Raw genomic sequence first — 5,768 nt, 5'->3', positions numbered from 1 at the left:
AGTCTGCAAAGAAAAATTAAAAGTCTTAATGAGGTCGGTCGCATTCGCTTCATTGTCGATTCAGTTTGGCACGGTCGCGATCAAAACAGTGAATAATGACGTTTCAAATTTCCGCACGTCTTGGGCGTGCTCGCGGGCGGAGGGGCTATTGATTGGGAGCGTCGGGCGGCTGACAAAGACAGCTCTCGCCCGGGTCCCCAGAGCCCGCCGGCCCGCCGGCCGCGGCTCGAGTCGACTCTCCTCCGCGCCCATCCCGGCGGCGTACATAAATACGGGGCCGCGGCACGGTACGTGACCACAGCAATAAGGCGGGCCGCATAAATCAGCGGCACGGCCGACCGGCCGCGGTGCGTGACCACCGCTCGGCATCGGCGCCGGCGCTCCCCTTCCGCGCGGCGTCCGCCGACGGGGCGCCGCTTTTTGTCGCCGCCCGCCCCCTCCGGCGGGCCGGCGGCGGCCGGCGACGGCCGACCTGCCAGCACAGCCGATCAAGACTTCGCCGGCGGACCGATTTTACGAGTTTTTAAAACGTGTATTAGACATTCCTGGGTAAACACGGACCGTCTAATGGGCGTCCCGCGGCGCGAGAGCCCCACCGACAGGCCTGCCGTCGTCCCGGCCGGCCCCGTGCGTGAAATATGGGACGCCGCTCGTGCGTAATGAAACGCGGCCACGGCTCGACCGGGCGCGCCACCGCGCGGTCCCCGCGCCGGCATGTCTCCGGGTAAACAGAAAAGTTAGCCGCCGCAGTCAGTGATGGCGCCCGAAAGTTAGTCGCCTGCCCGGCCGGCTGAGCCGCCAAGGAGAGCGCGATCATCACCGGTCTTGTTTACACCCCGGAGCCACCCTGAGACGAGCCGGCCGGCAGCCTGTCGCCAGCGGCGGCTTGGCAGCACACCTCCCTCGCTCCGCTTTCAATCCCGATTAGTACCTGCAGGGAACGTTCATTCATTTCCTCAGCAAGCTCCTTTCCTCAGCATGTGTTGGCAAATCCTTAGCGAATCAGATCCAGCTATCTGTCACGCACGGGCGCGGCGTGTTGCAAACAAAACAAAGTCCTCACTTTAAAAGTCTTTACTTTAAAAGCATTTCGTGCCGGGGGCCATGTTTGCTTAATGTCCGCCAGCTATGTCATCACCGACCAGACCCCGTATCATATTCCAGAGCCCCGTAAAAAACGACCGGATGCATATTGGACGTAAATCACACCCGCCCGGCCCCACGCAAGGTCCATGTCGCCGACCGTTTCCAGCCCGGCAGGGGTGCAGGTGGGAGGGGGAGGGGCCTGGACCCCACATTCCAGCCGCGCTCGACTGGCCGGAGCGGACTGGGACCGTTCCCGCTGGTCCGGTCCGCGGACCGCGACGTCTGGGGTGGCGTCGCCTGGTCGGTCCACTCTGTCGGACTCCGGCGTCCCGGCCACGTCGACGGTGGCACTGGCTGGGCGCCACGTAGCAGGCCAAGTTAGACGCTGGTCTCGATAGCAACCCACCAGCGACAGAGTTGGGGGATAGGGCGATACAGAAACTTCGATGACATTGGAACGACGAGCACCTATTAATACGGACTGCTATGTGGTCTTGTACGAAAATGTCCCGTGTAATACAACAAGAAATACCACCGCAAATTGCAGCGACAACTCCGTGGAGACTAACCGCGCTCACCGATGCTGGTAACTTTTCGCGAACGACCCATATCTATACTGCATCGCTAGTGCGCTCGCAAAGGTCGGCGAACTTCATACCAAGCGGCGAAGGTGAAGGAGAGAGAGAGAGAGAGAGAGAGAGAGAGAGAGAGAGAGAGGAGAGAGAGAGAGAGAGAGAGAGAGAGAGAGAGAGAGGGATAGAGAGAGAGAGAGAGAGAGGAGAGAGAGAGAGAGAGAGAGAGAGAGAGAGAGAGAGAGAGAGAGAGAGAGAGAGAGGGAGGGGGGGAGGATGGAGGGAGGGGAGGGAGGGAGAGAGCTCAAAGCCTCTGCGCCCTCGGCGAGTCTTTCAGACGCCCGGCTGACGCCTGAGCCTCAGAGTCCACGGCCGAGCCCGTCATCCATCCAGCCGCCAGCCACCGGCGCCGTCAGCGGCGGCCGGCTCGGCTTCTCCAGCGCAGCGTGTAACTGAGACGGCACGGCCGCTCCCGGCGGGCCGCCTGCGCCCACCGACCCCCACCATCAGCCAAATGTCACGTGCCGCGTATGAATACAAAACGGCTTGTTGATAGCCGCTGTGACAGTGGATGTGAGCGAGGGATCCCCGGGAGATGGCCGTATTGACCGGCCGTGTGTTATTTACCAGCGCGCAGTGTCAGCGCTGACCACGTCGCCGGCCGAGCCGCCGCCGCCGCCGCTGTGGACCCGCCATTATTTCCGCCTGTTTATAATGGCTCCATATGTTTGGAGCGCGCTGCGTGCCGTTTTCGAGCGCCCGGCGGTGGCCGCGGCGGCGGTCGTGGCAAGATGGCGGCGCGAGGACAGGTGCCTGAAGCGGGGCGGGCGGGCTCGCTCGGGCGGGCTAGCTCGACTCGACTCGACTCGGCTCGGCTCGGCTCGGCTCGGCTCGGCTCGGCTCGGCTCGGCTCGGCTCGGCTCGGCTCGGCCCTGTTCGGCTCGACTCGACTCGGCTCGGCTTGGGCTCCGAGCGACCCCTCGCTGGGCGCCTGCAGGACCGGCCCAGCCGCCGTCGGCGCGCCTCCTCGACGACACGAGGCCGCATGATCTATGGGCCGTGTTAAAATGCAAAGCCGCGACTATAAAGTCAGCGCCGCTATGGTCTAACGACAGCGGGAGAATAAAGATATCGGCGCGACTGAGCCGGCGCTCGTTACATGGCCGTTGGGCGCGCGGCGGCCAGGGTGTGGTCGGCCACCGCGGTCGGCCGGCTGCGTGCGGGCCCGGCTCGAGCGGCTGCACCAGCTGCCGGGCCGCTCTGCAGCTGCCGGCTGCAGATCCGACTGGTCCGGCCCGGTCCAGCCGAGCGTACTGACCTGCGCAGGCCGTCAGCGGCACGCTCGTTTGATGGCGTTTAGCGTCCGCGCCAGCACACGTCATCGTGGCGCGCGGGCGGTCTGGGATGGCCACCCCAGCCAGCCCTCCACCCCGTGTAGTCAGTCGGAGGAGGATCGCTCCACCCCTGCCCGCCGGGCAGGCGCCTGTCCGCCTCGTGACGGCGCGGGCGCGCGGGCGGACACCCTGTCGGCGCGGCGGCCGGCGGCCAGCCTCGCGGCGCCCAGCGCGGTCGGCGTCCCGCGTCCGGCCGGCACGCCACCGCCGCTCCCGAGCCGGCCGTACCTCAGCCGGCTGTAACTGTCGACGCCGCCCGGGCGAGCCGGTAATGAGGAGGTGGGGAGGTCGCTCGTCGACGGGGGGTGCCGCCGGATCAGTCGCCGGCCCCCGATCGTATCAATAACCGGCCGCCGGGCGGCTGCGGCGGCGACCGACCCCGCTGGGCGCCCGCTCTCGGCCGGAATCAATGGCCGGCGCACCAGCGCGCACTGGCCACGGAGACCGCCGGCAGACCGTGCAGCACTCGCCGTGAGCTCTGGAGCCGCCCCGCGCGCTGCAGACCGGGCGTCTCGACCACCTGTGCAGCGAGGGCCGCTCCAGCACTGTGCGCTGTCAGCTCAGGCCACTCTCTGCACCGCTCTCTCGGACCTACACCAGCCGTGGCCTGTTCATCGTGCACAACAACCCGGCCGGCCTGTGCTGACAAACCGCGCTAATTGTCCGCCTCCGGTACACAACAGGGCGCGCTAGAGGAAGCCCGCCGATGAGGAATTAACGCACCGGCCAGGCAAAATAAACAGGTCGGCGCAAATGAAAGGCCCTCGGGCGGCATTCCTGGCCGCGTGACGGGCGAGCCAGGCGATAAACAGTTGGAGCGGCCACGTCGGACAGCGTCACGGCACGCCATTACTGTCGGATCGCGGTCGGCCCGGTGTCGGGCCGCTCACGACAAATGACGCCGCGCAATATCTATGTTGACAAAGCGCAGACCCGCTCTGACAAATGGCGGCGGTGGCGCGGCGGCGCGGCCGTAACGGACCCATTGTGAGCCGGCGCCGCTGCATGATCGCTGCAGCCGCCTTCCCCGGCCGCTCCCAGTGGCGACAGCATACCGGCCGGCCTTCCCACGGGCGGCCGACCGGCGCCGCTCGCAGCGGCCTTCCCAGGCCGGCGCCGACGCCGTGGCGCGCACCTGAGCGCCGGCCGGCTGCACCGCGCGGACGGTGCGGGCAACGAGCGCGGCCATATGATCATCAGACGCGCGTCCGCCCCCACCCCAACCGGAACCGACTTATCCCAGCCCGTCCCCGGGGCACCCCCGGCGGCCCTGGCCGGGCAGGTCGTAATGGGGCGGCCAGGCCGGCGCGGCGGCCCTGACCCCCGGCTCATGAGCCCGGCGGCCCGCCGGCGCCCGCTCCGGTGTCATCAGCGGAGAGGGCGGGGTAGCTTGACGAGGGAGCGGGCTGGGAGGCGGCGCGTGGCGGGCCTGCGGAGAAGGTCGACGCCGAGAAGAGCCGGCGGGTCGTACATCAGCCGAGCCGCCGCGCCAGGTCGGAGCCGGCGGCGGCTGCCCGGCGGGCGAACGGCTTGATGGTCCGACCCTGCACAGCTTGGTCCAGTAATTGGTAGGCGGCGAGCTCGACCGCCGGTAACCGGCGCGCAATGGAAGTGTCGGAAACAGACGGACGGGCTGCGGCAGCCAGAGTCGCTGAACACGTGACCGGCGATGAGCCTGCAAACTCCGTTAGCCGCCGGCCAGCCGGGTCAAACACGCGGCCCGGCTCATTATGGAGGGCAATTTCCCCCGGGATGACCCCAGCCCTCGAGGAAAACGAATATCACCTGGCGTAACGTGTCATGGCACAGCCGGGAATAACGGCGTTTGCCGTCAGCTGTTCCTCACTCCTGTGTACCACGCCGCCTGACACAGTGTGGTATTTGGGTCTGATGCGGTTGCAGCACAGGCGCGGGACTTCGGTACACACAGCGTGCTACATACAGAACGCGAGGCGTCCCTCGACGCAGCTGTCGCCGTTCAGGACGTGAAACGGTGGCCGCCGATCCTTGCGACCGCATCTCACGCCGCGCTACGCACCCCCCGAAGCAGCCTCTGCACAACATTGGACACAGCGGGCCCGACACAGCGCCGCCCCTGACACAAACGCGTCCAGTTCCGCGCCGGTCCCAGCTCCGCGCGCCCAGTTCCGCGGCGGTCCCAGCTCCGCTCGCCCAGTTCGGCGGCGGTCCTAGTTCCGCTCGCCCAGTTCCGCGGCGGTCCTAGCTCCTCGCGCCCAGTTCCGCGGCGGTCCCAGCTCCGCGCGCCCAGTTCCCCGGCGATCCCAGCTCCGCGCGCCCAGTTCAGCGGCGGTCCCAGCTCGTGCGGCCGGCCGCCGGGTCGTGACAGTCGTGGCCGGCGCCGCCGTCTCGCTGTAATTGAAATGGCGGCACCGCGGCGCGCGCCCATGTTCGCCGTCCAGCCGGGGCTCGACGCTTACACGATAGCAGCTCGTACAAAGGATTAGGGCCGAATAATCTTGCGTTGGGGTGGTGGCTGAGCCGGTAGTTAAATTTACCCATTAATAAGGCCGCACTGCCAACGCGCGCCGGGCGCGGGCCGTGATTTACGCGGCCGCGCTCGGAGCGGCGGTGCATTCCTGCCGCCGGCCGCGCTCCGCGCCCCGGTGATGGGCCAGCTGACAGGAGCCCGAGATAGGCATACCGGACGGAGCGAGGCAGACCTCCTGACAGGGCACCCGGACGCCCGGACGGAGGC

Source organism: Pollicipes pollicipes, unplaced genomic scaffold, assembly GCF_011947565.3.
Source record: "Pollicipes pollicipes isolate AB1234 unplaced genomic scaffold, Ppol_2.1 Scaffold_7243;HRSCAF=8683_pilon_pilon_pilon, whole genome shotgun sequence".
Taxonomy (NCBI): Eukaryota; Metazoa; Arthropoda; class Thecostraca; order Pollicipedomorpha; family Pollicipedidae; genus Pollicipes; species Pollicipes pollicipes.
Note: the sequence above shows the minus strand (reverse complement) of the source record.